The 14,469-nt window shown below is 42.4% G+C and overlaps 1 long non-coding RNA gene across 2 annotated transcripts; it reads right to left on the bottom strand.

Annotated features, from left to right (window-relative positions):
• Positions 1–2,921: 2,921 nt before the first annotated feature.
• LOC143482576 (uncharacterized) lies at positions 2,922–14,392 on the bottom strand. 2 transcript variants are annotated; one of them, XR_013122267.1, is made up of 3 exons: positions 14,254–14,392; positions 5,969–6,015; positions 2,922–5,842 (listed from the first exon to the last, which is right to left on the bottom strand). It is a non-coding gene; the product is annotated as an uncharacterized LOC143482576 (long non-coding RNA). The 2 variants fall into 2 exon arrangements; XR_013122266.1 differs by lacking the exon at positions 14,254–14,392 and having other exon boundaries at positions 5,969–6,357.
• Between the last annotated feature and the right edge of the window lie 77 nt (positions 14,393–14,469).

A 14,469-nucleotide genomic window follows, 5' to 3' on the forward strand; every position in this document is an offset into this window, starting at 1 on the left:
TTTGCACCCAACATTTTGATTTATCAAAGATTAGTACTATTCTTTTGTGTTCCATTTTACTTACAAATTATTTTACAAGAAGTGAAGATACTTTTATTTGGGGTTATGGGGTAGACCTGTTTGAATTTTGTTTTTCACTTGTGAGTCTTTTTCTTTACCATGCTTAGAATTTAAATAGCAATTTAATTATCCTAAGTCGCTTACCGCTAATGGCAGTAATCACATGGTAAATACTACATGTAATATACACTGCCAGTGATAATGTTAAAACAAAATGTAACACAAGTTAATATCTGTCTGTAGCACCCTGATATGTACACCACATTGTATGTGTCACGTTACGGTCCCCGACCCCTCCCTTTGGGCGTGTGTTTACGTCGTCTGCGTCAGTGGATCTCCGTGGGTGCGGTTGCGTCCTGTGATAATTCGTCTCACCTGTGGCTCGTCTCGTCATCACGTGGGGTTTATGTAGTTTGTCTATTTAATGTGCGTTCGCGCAGTGTCTTGTGCTCATCGTTGATTGCGTCTACGTGTCTCTATATCATGGGTTAAAGCAAGAAATTTTCATTTGACTGAAAATTTTTCCTGGCAAAAGACAATGCCAGCAATTACTGAAAATGTGGTGTAGTTGGGACACGGCCTCTTTTGCCTAATTCTACACAATAAACACATTTATAAAGTATATTTATCTAAACAGCCTGTGTAAGGACAGAAGAGAGAATGAACACCTGAGCAATAAATGTATTAAATGTGTATTTAATGGGAGTTATCTGGGGGTCCTCTTCCAGAAAATTATTTAAAGATCAAGTCAAATTTAGTGAATCCTGGTGAGTTTTAAAAGGTATGAAGCTCTCTTGTTTTTATCAGATTCACTATCGCAAAAACATAAGCCGTAAGATTACCTGCTTTAAGTAGGTATGTTACAAAAAAATGTAATGTCCAAAAATGGCAAATTAAATCACACCACTGGATAGAGCTTTTAAATACAAACAGAACAACACCATCCATGTTAAGCCTGGTTTAATCCTTTATACATGACGCAGCACGAGTGGCGTGAGCAGCGCGAGGGTCCGCACGCCGAAAATGACGTAATCGAGCTGGCTCCACCCGTGCGCGAGAGCCTCGCAGTCGTGCACCTCTCGAATTTAGTAACTAAAGCCTGGTTTAAGCCTGGTTTATACTCGACGCGCCGCGAGCGGCGCGAGGGTCCGCGCGGCGAAAATGACGTAATCGCTGTGGCTCCGCCCGTGCGCGAGGGCCTCGCGCGCTGTCGCGGCGCGAGGTCGTGCACCTCTCGAATTTTGTAACTTCGCGCGCGCGCCGCGCTTCAGCGCGATCGACAAAGTCATGTTTGCAGGGTTCATACACCTAAACAAGGTGGAATTAAAGCACTTGTACGGAACTTTCAAGGTCCATTTCAATATTTTACAGCACGATAAACATAATTAAGTTAAATATTAATACATATAGTCGAAATAATTCGCTTTTTATCACATTATTTAATGGTTGTTTATTTTCAAAACGCTCAATCTTAACGTCTTCACGTTCTCTCATGTTTCGTCCTGGAATTACAAGTTAACGTAATTTCAACATTTTAATGTACTTTAGCCTAAATTCCAGCACTTTTCAAACCTGAAACACAAAGCAACATCAAAATGCGTCAGGTAAATGTTCATTCCCCTTTTTTTGAGGGGTGTTTCTTTATACTACCACATATCGTTTCGGACAACATTGCAAAGCCATATTTATGTTTGATACCTAATGTATATATACGGTCTCTGGTCAGGTAAAAATGTTCTTTCCCCGGTTTTGCAGAGGTTTTTTATTCTCCACTGCCACCTATCGCCACCTATCGTTTCGGAGACCACTGCAGCGACGTTCGCGAAAGTATATAAACGCTACAGGGTCGCGCGAGGTGGGCGGAGTCGCGCGCTACGGTCGCACGCAACCAGGCTTCGCGCTTCAGCGCTTCAGCGCAGTCATGTTTGCCGGGTTCATACACCTTTACAAGGTGGAATTAAAGCACTTGTACGTCACCTTCAAGGTCCATTTCAACACGTTTTCAACGTTAAATTTAATTAAGTTAAATATTTATACATATACTCGAAATGATTCGAAATAATTCGCTTTTTATCATTATTTTCAAAACGCCCAATCTTAACGTCTTCACGTTCTCTCATGTTTCGTCCTGGAATTACAAGAGGCTTGTATTTGTTAACGTAATACAAGAGAATTGTTCAGTCAGATAGCTATTTGTTGTGAAACGAAGTAGTTACATTTTCAAGCATTTTAAAGTACTTTAGCACAAATTCTAGCACTAATGCAACAATTGGTCAGGTAAATGTTCATTCCCCTGTTTTTGAGGGGTGTTTCTTTATACTACCACATATCGTTTCGGACAACACTGCAAAAAGAATGTGACGCAGCAAGTAGCCTCCGCCGTTCGCGCAGGTGTACGGAGTCGCGCGCTACGGTCACGCTAGGCAGGAGGGGGGTAAAAAACCTTTCTACGTAATGTCCGCAAATCTGAAGGCGGAATGAACCGCAAGTCAATCAAATGACACCGCCGTCATCCATCCAGCGCTAATGAGCGCCAGTGAGAATCATATTTCGGCCACAAAACAGATAGCACGCGCGTGTGTTGTTTATTATGATTTGACGGATTTTTTCCCCAAAAAAATCAAATGACGGAAATCCGTCGTAGTGACGGAGAACTTTAACCCATGCTCTATATGAGTGTTAAACGTGCACTGTCTGCGCTATATGTGTAAAGACAAATAAAGTAACGTCTGTAGCGAACAGGATTCTGTGTCTCGTCCTTCACCCAGTCGCCAGCGTTACAGTATGATGTATACAAATATTCTTCCTGCCAGTACATTATCAGCCTCTTTCATTTTATTTAATTTCACAGAATGCAGAAGACAGATTTGATTTTTTAATTCATTTTTTCTGGATGGTTTGTACATTTTTTAAAGAAATAAATTGGGGTTTTTATTATTTACATCATGTTTAAATAAATTTTAATTTTGTGCATTGGATGGTAGCCCTCTTCACTCCATAATCTCAGTGCTCTCTGGAATTCCTCACAACTGTCGAAGGAGTATCCTTCACAAATGTTCTTTAGCTTTTCTTCCTTCTTGGGAGAAAACACAAATATTAGCTTATATAAAATAGTCATTACATTATAAGTCTGGCATATTGACTCTGTCATGCAAAAACCTTAATTCAAAAGGACTGTACATCTTTTGTTATACACATTCATGTCCTTTGTGTGTACTGAAACAACACAAAAATAGAGAACAAAAAGACAAAATTATATAATTTTACACAAAACTCAAAAAATAGACTGGACAAAATTGTTTTTGTAAGATAGCAATGCGACTGTCACGTAGGGCTACACCCCCCTCTCTGTCACTTGTTCCTGTCCTTGTGTCTGTGTTGTTCCCTGCGTGTCTGTCTCCATGGTTTCCCCTCGTCTGACACGCCCGTGTCATCAGTGTCTTCACCTGTGTGTCTAGTTTAGTTCTGTGTGTGTCTAGTTTAGTTCTGTGTATTTATAGTCCCAGTGTTTCACTTATCGGTTATTGGTTGTTTTGTTCTATTTGGTTAGTTTGTGCTCTTGTTATTCATGCTCTTTGGTCGTGTTGTGCTCTTGTTATTCATGCTCTTTGTTCAGTGTTCTACGCTTCCTGGTCTGTGAGTTCTACTCATTTCGTTGCTCAGTCGAGTCGTCTGTGTTTTCTGTAGCCTGATTTTCTAGTTTGTATGCGTTTACCCCGTGTTTGGTTTAAAGCGTTCGTTCGGTGTCTTAGTTTAATTCTTAGTATCGTCATGCCTGTTTATTTGTCAAACCTGGATGGCTCGCCCGTTATGACCCCTGCCTGTTTGAACGACTTTGATCATGATCATTCCTCTTAATAAATCTCGCTCTCCTCAGCGTTTGTGTCCGCCTCCAAGCTCTGTAGCGCCAGTTAGTGTTGCCACCTGTCCCGGTTTTCACGTCGCTGTCCCGGTTTGTCCCGGTTTTCCTTCTTTTTAATATTCGGTCGCGGCAAAAAATAAAAATTATTTAATGTCCCGGTTTTCACTAGGTTAGTTCAAACGACTATTTAGACTGTTTCTGCACACTTGAAATCTGTCTTTTTTTTCTCGCTGTGTCCATTTTACACCCCCCACCCGGTAACACTTTACGTTCGCCACTATTATGCTCCTATTAGCTCAAAAATATATCAGTGTTCGTTGGATAATAATTCTCACACTATTTCTTAAATATATATCTTAAAATGTAGAGTTAAATTGAGTGATGGACCTTTATACATAACTATTAACCAAATTCTGCTTACCGTTTCCTACTGTCTCCGTTTCGGTTCCTTTGAATTTGCGCCTTTTCGCTCCCGCGCATTCATTGGTAGACATGCGCAGATGGGTTCGCTTTCTTTTTTTTATTAAGGGGTGAAAATAGCCTCGCTGTGTGGCAAATGCTACTTGTACCCGGGTGCAAATAGACACTCCGTTCTTTTATTTGAGTAGTAAAATAAATGGTAAGCATTTATCTTCTTGTGTTGCACTCATGTGATACAAGACAGACGTGCTTTTTTAAGAACTATCTGCATGGCAGAAATAAAAAAGTAAGCAGAAATAACCCACACTTGTTTAAATCTAAACATACAGATATTTATGTGGGTGGATAAAGAATTGTTTTGTTATACAGGTTGTGTCCTGAGAGTTCTGGACAAGTCTCAACCTGCACTCAAGGTCACGGCTCATCCACAGCTAATATGCTAACAGGTTAGCTGTCTATATTTCAAGGCCTTGACATGTTGAGACTCGTCGCCGGAATCATCTCCAGAAACTTTTGCTATGTTAAGCATTTACAATCCAGCAGCGCTTTACTGTTTCTTGTGTGTGTTTTTTCTTTCATTCTGATTGACTTTGGCAGGGAACTGCATGTGGTGTTTAACATTTAAATAATATCGCTGACATTTTAATGAGATCACAATTTGTAATTGTCAGTCTGATGTTTGAAGAAGAAGAGTGTTGCTTTGAGGTGAGCTAATGGACATTCCGGGTAAGCTTTCTACAACAAACTAGCGAGTTAACAGCCTGTGTCGTTTGAGAAACAAAAGCAATATGTACATTTTATGGTTACGTACTTAGAAATATCCGTATGAATATTTTCATACAATGGAATTTGGCTTCGGGGTGCTTTGGGGAGGCTAACTTTTTATAGCAAACAGGTTTTCCAAGTCTTTCCAGGCAACACTTGTGAACAAGAAGATTATTCAACATTTATAACCAGTATATTATTTATTGGTTAACCTCTATCTCAGTCTGAAAGTGGGTATGAGTCACATACCTTGCAAAAAAGGCAGGGAATCTGTCATCGAGATTACCTCACGCATCAGTGAACTTCATATGAGCTTTTGTGAGTTCTTGCGTCAGTGAGCAGAGCCTTCTATGAAATCAAGAGGGAAAGTTGATCTGCACTGATGAATTAGCACAATGTTCTGTTACCTGAAGAGGTTCCATTTCCAGTGCCAGCAGGCGCGCTGGTGGACGTTGTGAATGGACACTGTGAGTGGCCGAGTAATTTTAGATCCTAGTGATTCATTAATTAAGACCCTTTAGTCGTTCAGTAATGCAAAGGAGCTGTTGAGAATTGGAAGGTAAAAAGTGCTTCATGGTTGCTCCTTCTATACTGTTTCTTTACTGTGAATTTCCAGTGCCACATTCACATGAACTACTTGTTTTCATTTCCTTGTGCGTCTCAGAATTCACATCGACATCGTGATCGATGTCTTCTGGATTTTGATCTGCTTGTGTTATGTTCAGCTCAGGAAGACTGTGACAAACGAGGGAGAATCACAACATAATGAAAAACTAAGATTAATTTAAGCTAATGTTTAAAAAAACAGTGTTTTAGCCAAAAACTACTGATTAGAGTTGATAGGAAGACCCATAAGCTCACCCCAAACCATCCACATGCTTGTTGCCTACGTGAGAAGCACAGGAGTCCTGGCAAGAGAGAAATAGACTTAAGAACCCTACAACGCACAAAACTGCAAACGGTTTCTCTCTCTCAGAGAGCTCTCAGAACCTTTCTGCAGAACCCAACCACCTGGTCTTGCAGTACCAAAACTAGCCAGACGGCACAGCAGACAGGAGGGGGGTGGGGTGTTTGTCACAATGCCCTGATGTATTATGTTTCAAGATCCACCAAACCAATTGCGTCACAGATTGTGTTTCTTGTCTTGTCTGCGACGGGCACCCTGTGTCAGGTTGCACACTCTCGTTTGCAGATGTGAAACAAACAAACAGAAAACATATTTACTTTCCCAGGTGCTGTTTATCACATTTAATGGGTTTAAAATAGAAGCATTTGAAATGCCTATGACTTCAGTTTCCATTTGAATTGAATATTAAGGTGTATAATAATAAAATATTAGTGTTTTTTTAACTATATAATTTTTAATAAGTGCCAAGTCCCCTTTTATGGTCTAAATTTTTAAATGCTCACATTCTTGTGTCCTGATCAACATTGTACATTGCAGTTTGAGACTTAGAGAGTCCACTTCCAAGTGCAGGAAGCCAAGTGGGGTTAAAGTGGCAGGTCAATTAGTGCTATCACATAATTGCAAATCGTTTATGATTATGAGCCGTTCACAGATCGTAGACAGCACTCCTGCAGAACTTCCTCAATGACCCGTTAAATGATCCAGTGGGAAGTAGGTGGAAGTAAACGCTTTTTTTGTGCATTACAGCCCTTTTGAGCTTCTGAAGCCACTTATGCACAAATATCCCACTCTGCACTCTAAAAGCCCAATAAAGACCTTCTAGAAGAACAACAGATGCTCCCTCTGCCCACCACTCTGAAGTTCTAAGGTGTGATCTACCCATTTACAAGGCGTCCATATGCAGACCGGTTCAACCAGCCAGATTGAATCTGTGGGCGCGGGCCTGATCTGATAAGGAGAGAGCTTCAAGGGCAGAAGGTCACCCTCCTCCACCCGCACCTCCACCCACACCTCCACCCGCACCTCCACCCACACCTCCACCCGCACCTCCACCCACACCTCCACCCGCACCTCCACCCACACCTCCACCCGCACCTCCACCCACACCTCCACCCGCACCTCCACCCACACCTCCACCCGCACCTCCACCCACACCTCCACCCCCACCTCCACCCGCACCTCCACCCCCACCTCCACCCACACCTCCACCCGCACCTCCACCCGCACCTCCACGTTCACCCTCTGTGGAGCACAAGCAGGTTTGGACAGCATTCCCCCTTCCACAGATTTACTGAAGGATGAAACAACAAAATGATCAAAAGTCAGACACAGACCCTGCTGTGCACATACGCTAGCACAGAGTACACTACGCGGTGGGTGGACTGGAATACCAAACTGTTATAAACTCATGTTAGATAACTCAAAATAGAATCCCCCCCCCTCCCCAGCCGAGAAGCCCCTCAAAGGAAACTCATCAAACGTGACCTCTGCTGTTGTTTCTTGTATTCGTGTTTGTCTGTTGTAACAACCACAGGAGGTGTAGAAGTGCTCTCTGTGGGCGGTGTTGCGAGTGCTGTCAGCCCCGCACTACAGGGCCCGCGGCTACAGCTGCTGGGCTCTTATGTTCCGTTAGGATGCTGGTGTCAGTCCAGTTCACAGGGAACTGCACTGTCGTGGCCTGAACAAATTTAACGCCAAAGCATTTCTGTGTACCATCTGCCTGGTAGAAACATATATTAACATCACTACAGCACTCTTTATTCAGAGTATAGACCACATGTTTCATATTTAATATTGACTGTTATGTATGTCTAAAATCCAGCAATCCACCAATGTAACTCCACACACGCCTAAATTACATAAACAACATTTAAATTACATACGTTACATAAGCTACATAAGTACAACAAAGAGCACTTCTCAATAAATAATGCATTACACTCAAAAATAGGGTTAATATCACCATTCATTATATATTTCTGACTTTTTAAATGGGCACACTGTAGATTGAATCCTCTATGCCACTGATGTAGTGATGAGCAGATGGCACTTTCACACGGTGGTGGTTTTATTAGGCACACCGAAACATCTGTTCGTTTAGGTAACTAACCAATCAGCTAATCACGTGGCAGCAGTGCAGAAAATACAAGTTATGCAGTTTTGGGTCAAAAGCTTCAGTCACATCAGAACATGCTAGAAATCTGATCCGAGTGCCTCTGACTCTAGGATGGCTGTCTGGGCCAGCAGTGCTGGGTTAAGTGTTTTACAAACTGCTGATGTCTTCAGATTTCCCAACGGTCTGTGGGGTTTACACAGAATTGTGCAAAAAAAACCCTCAAACACATCCGGTGGATGGCAGTTCTGGAAATGGAAGTGCCTTGTTGATGAGAGAAGTCAGGGGAGAGTTGGGAATATTAGTTCAAGCTGACTGGAACGCTATGGCAGCTCACACAATGCTGTGAGCAGTGAAGCACCTCCGAATATGTACTCAGAATATGTACTCCGAATATGTACTCAGAATATGTACTCAGAATATGTACTCAGAATATGTACTCCGAATATGTACTCCGAATATGTACTCCGAATATGTACTCAGAATATGTACTCAGAATATGTACTCCGAATATGTACTCCGAATATGTACTCAGAATATGTACTCCGAATATGTACTCCGAATATGTACTCCGAATATGTACTCAGAATATGTACTCCGAATATGTACTCCGAATATGTACTCAGAATATGTACTCAGAATATGTACTCAGAATATGTACTTCAGCCTGATGAATTTCAATTTCAGCTGCAAGGAGCAAATGGTGGTTCAGAATGTGATGCACCCGGCATGAATCTATGGGCCCAACCGGACTTGCATCAGCAGTTCAGGCTGGTGTTGTTCAGGGTGGTGGGGATGGTGTTCAGGTTGGTAGTGATGTTGTTCAGGTTGGTGGAGATGGTGGTCAGATTGGTGGTGGTGTTCAGGCTGGTGGTGATGGTGTTCAGGTTGGTGATGGTGAGACCAATCCCCAAGACCAATACAGCATTACATTTCTGAACATTTTGTGCCTTAATGGCCAATTTACAATTTAATTATATCACATTATTATGTACACATATTATAATGCCTACTGGCTGGTTCCATGACCCTGACAATGAGCCCAGTCACCGTGAGTTGCTTCCTCTGTTCTCAGAGCTGAATCCAGCAGAGCATGAATGTGTACCTGACATGTCACATGATGTAGTCATCTCGATATAGACCAAAATCTCAAAGAAATGTTTTTAACACCATGTGAAATCCATGACACAAAGACCTGAGTATTCTCTGCCAGCAAATCAGATCTTATCCTGCATTAGTTTAGTGCTCATAATCTTAATCTTATCAGTAGCCACTGAGGGAACGATCACTGTTCACTCTCTGTGCCAGTTCAGGATACTTTCTCTAGTAATCTGGAAACTAATTTGCAGTCGATTTTAGTGAGCTACCTTTACCTTGATTACACTCTTATCACTAGTGAACTATTCTGGAAGGCCCTTATCAACAGTGCAACAGCACCCATAAACCAATGCAGCATTCTGCTACCATAACCTTGATTTCATGTTTCAGGGACACAGGTCTCAGGCAGACGCCACAGCTAGGATATATAACACCCCCTCGGTCTCACATTATTTATTGCATTATTTATTTATCAAAGTACCCTCTATAAATCAGGTCATTTTTCATGTCTTTCAGAGTGGTGTAAAATGTTTACTTTTTATCTTGTTCCTAAATGCTTATTTAGTTACGGTTTCAAACAAGTGAACTAACCTGGGAAAATCTTGGGCCTTGGTGTATATGGATATTACAGTAATACACCGATGTCTTATGAAAGACAAACAAAATAATACAAACAAACAGTAATTTAAGTGTAAAGATGCGGTTTAGAGTTCTTGAGAGACTCGCCTTCATTTCAGGCCAAGTGAAGAATAAAGGGGCATGGGCGTTGCTGGCTGTGATTCCCACTGTGGAGAGATTGGAAGGGGGTAAGACGCCAGTACGTAGCAGGTTCTTTATTCTACATCAGAATAAACACCAAATCAAGGACAGTGTCAAGCCAGCGAGAACAAAAACGCTGGCAGTGAACACTAAACACTCGGCATCGAAGTTTGAAGTTTGAAGTTCAGAGCTGAGGGAGTAGCAATGACCACACAGGTGACAGCGATCAGTAGCGTAATCCATTTGATGGACCACATCTGTCTTCTGATGGACCACATCTGTCTTCTGATGGACCACATCTGTCTTCTGATGGACCACATCTGTCTTCTGATGGACCACATCTGTCTTCTGATGGACCACATCTGTCTTCTGATGGACCACATCTGTCTTCTGTTGGACCACATCTGTCTTCTGATGGACCACATCTGTCTTCTGATGGACCACATCTGTCTTCTGATGGACCACATCTGTCTTCTGATGGACCACATCTGTCTTCTGATGGTCCAACACGTCAGATTCTCAGCAAACCATGAGGTGTTAATGAGTCAAGGAACGTGGTCTGGTGCCGGTTGAGAGTCAGGATGTGTGCGGGGTCACGCAGGACTGCAACAGGACATTCCTCCTGTCTCGCATTTTCATTCAGGAGTGGTACACAAATGTGTTGGTCGGTTCTTCGAATGGTGCTAACTCAATGTAAAACAGTGCCAGTGTGCGCACGTGTGTGTGTGTGTGTGTGTGTGTGTGTGTGTGTGTGTGTGTGTGTGTGTGTGTGTGTGTGTGTGTGTGTGTGTGTTTGCTCCCAGTTCATTTGAGAGCTGTCACACACAATTCATATTTTTCTTTTTAGTTAAAGCTAAATTCAACCTGTTGAAATGAACATTCTACTTGTTTTCATCCTCAAGCTACAGGACGTAGACAGGACGGAGGCGTGGCCTAATTTTTCCCCAGGTCATCTCAAGATTTGGGTCCGAGGCAGGATGGAGGCGTGGCCTAACACAGGGGGGAGGAAACGCAGCCAGCACTGCCTTAAAAGGCAAAGGCTTATTAAAGAGAACTTCATGGCAAGAGCAGCGCCATGTGACATTTAAATCATGTATAGCATATAGAACGATCATGAATTTTTCATAGCATGAAGTGATTTAATAATATACTTTCATTCTGCTGATAGGAAATGCATTTAATCTACAGAAAAATCCAGGTAATTTGCTATGATGTAGTTTGCATGCTGATTGGTGACAGATGAATATTCCGTATATAAAACGAATAACATGTAGTCTGAAGATAAATTCCAGCATACCGGTGCAGGATGTCAGAATGAAAATAAAGAGGACGCACGCAGCCGTGTGTGTAATCTGTCGTAATCTGCCGCACCGTCGCTTATTCAACTTGGCACACACACACACACACACACACACACACACCGTCATTTCCATTTCGTGTCAGAGCATGAGCCTGCAGTTGCTATAGTTACCGCATCCCGCTAGCCTTCACAAAAGAGATGAAGAGGAAGGACGATGGTAATGTGTGTGTGTGTGTGTGTGCGTGCGTGTGCGTGCGTGTGTGTGCGTGTGTGTGTGTGTGTGTGTGTGTAGGGGACACAGTGTTACATAATCATTGTTATGTGTAGGCTTTCTTTTACAAATCAGATATCTTAATTGCATTAAATATGTCAACTTCAAATTGCTTTAAAAAATCTTTTATAGTTTTGTAAACTTCTAACATTCAAAATACTGTTTATAAGATTTGGTACCTCAACGTTTTCATTTGAGGTGATAATTGTATCTCTCTTATCATATAAATTACATAAAGCTGCACAGACGTCTTACAGAAAGGAACTTTATAAATGATATGAATAATTTTACAATGTGACACAATTTTATTATGTGTGTGTATGTCTGCATGTATTGGAAAGAGAGAGAGAGAGAGTGAGAGAGAAAGAGAGAGAGAGTGAGAGAGAGAGAGAGAGTAGCATTACTTCACCAAGCCCCCCCCCCCCCCTCTCTCTCTCTCTCTCTCTCTCTCTCTCTCTCTCTCTCTCTCTCTCTGAGTCTGTGCTTTTGTTGGAGTTCTGTAATGGCTCACACTATCAATGCAGCTTTTATCTGTTCACACACACACACACACACACACACACACATGACTTTAATGAGGGCCACTCTCCCTCGGTGCCTGAGTGGGCTCTCTGCGGTCCCCCCCCACACCTCCTCTTTGAGGTGGGCACAGTGAGCTCTGTGTTGAGACTCTTCCTCGTCCTGCTCCAGTCGACCTTGTGCTCCTGTCATCCGGTGAACTACTGACTCTGTTCAGCCGCGCTGTCAACTGGGTCACCGTCGCACCCTCTCTTCACCCCGCAAACACACACACACACACACACACACACACACACACACACACACACACACACACACACACACACACACACACACCTATGCTCGGAAATGCTTTCAATGGGGATTTATCACTGGAAAAGCACTGAGGATACACCACTGTTTGAGAAACCTTAATCAGACCTGAACTTGAACTCTGCCTCTAATTCTTTCTTTCATTTCTAACCCAACATGAGCAGCGTAGCTCGCTGTCATTTACCTCAGTGTGCTGTGAGCTGTTTTAAACCGATTTATTACGACTAAACTAAAGATTATGACAAGATCCCAGTAAATCATTCATTATCTAGCGCCAGGGAAATGAGTGACTGTTATTATTTTTTACTGAGCAATTGACCTTGTCTGTATACTGTAGATACCAGGAGAAGAATTTCTGCTTGTCATGTTTAACACTATTACTGCCCACCCACCCCGGCACACAGTGCTTAAACAAACAGGGATGCTGAACGCAGCTTTGGACTGAACCATTATGCTTTTCCAAAGGAGGAAAATCGATTTAATAGTATGTTTAGTCACGGACAAACAGCTCAATGACATATTGGCTACAGGTCCGTCAATAGCAGGTTATATGGTGAGCAGAAGACCACTAGTGTGTCCCATGGTGATACAAGATCACAAGGTCACGTTAGGCTTATGGGAGTAAAAGTAAAAACAAATGACCTTAAATGACCTTTCGTTCATTCTCCTTGTGCCTTTATGTTTAATGTGTGATAACCCTCCTTATGCAAATGTGTTGTGTACTGCTACATCTGTGACGTTTGTTTGAAAGTGTACAAGTTGTTCAAGTCTTTAACAAATATAACTCCCCCCAAAACACACACACACACACACACACACACACACACACACACACACACACACACACCTGTGCTGCAGACGGGAAGGTGCCACCTCTCTTGAGGTGAGGTAAGGACACCTGAGTTTGGAGGAGAACCTGATGTTCCTCATTAATGTAATTTTATGTGTCTCTGCTGGTCGGGCTGAAAATGACATGATTTGCATGAAAACCTGAACCTGAAAAGTTGCTCCACCTACCTGGTCTGGATTCATGAGACGTGACTCATGGCATGACGAACTGTATGAAATCAATCGCACGCACATCTAACTCCTTATGAATATCTAAAAACATAGCATGCTGTGTTTGCATTATTTAAGCAGATGTAATTGAAATAAACACGGCCCTATTTTGGCAGAGCCTAGAGCAGACGTTGCATATATAACAATGTTGTTGCATATATAACAATGGTGGCTTTCTCATGAAATTAAATGTAATTAGCAGTAAGCTTAATGTCATGCTACAGTGAAAGTGAAGGTGTCCGAGCATGTAAAGTTAATGATACTTGGTTAATTAATGATGAGCAGTTATAGGAACATACAGCACTTCTGGCCTGGAGAACGTTTTTGATGGTCTCATAACTGTCAACTGGAGTGCTGACTGACTTCCTTAGCAACATGCAATCCATTATTTCTCACCATAGGTGAAAGGTAAAAGATGAATATGCCATTGTTTGCACAGATAATGTGTTAGCAACAGAGCCGAGCTGGCTTCACGCCAGTTTAAGTGTACTACAGACCTACAGAGATACAGGGTATGTTAGCAGTGAGTGTGTGTGTGTGTGTGTGTGTCTGACCAACAGGTGGCAGTATGGAGGTTAATGGCAAAGAATCCCTTCTTCTGTTTCTCTTTAGCAAGGAACTAGGGTCTCAGCCTTGCCTGTCTCATGCTGTGTGAGTTTCCCTTATTCATGGCCTAATTCCTACCTAAGGTTCACCTGTAAATGACACTAATAAATGACCATTATCTGAGATTAGCGCCTTAACTGAGCACGTACTGATGAGTCAATAGCGAGTCCAAAAGAGCATAACCTGAATTCCAACCCTTTACCTGGAAGGAAGCACAAATCTCGGCTAACGAACGCCAGTGTGACGAGACCTCGGGCGCTCGGCCGTCTCCACACACTCCACCTGCAACGTGGTGTCGAAGCGCGAGAGGCGAGTTGTCATGTTGCCACACGCAGAAAAGCGTTCGGTTTGTTACTACACGTTAGGTAGACTGTGATATTTGTGGAAAACGTGACTCTGTTGCATGGTGGGAACCCCA

The sequence above is a fragment of the Brachyhypopomus gauderio genome, chromosome 19 (genome assembly GCF_052324685.1).
Source record: "Brachyhypopomus gauderio isolate BG-103 chromosome 19, BGAUD_0.2, whole genome shotgun sequence".
NCBI classification, from domain to species: Eukaryota; Metazoa; Chordata; class Actinopteri; order Gymnotiformes; family Hypopomidae; genus Brachyhypopomus; species Brachyhypopomus gauderio.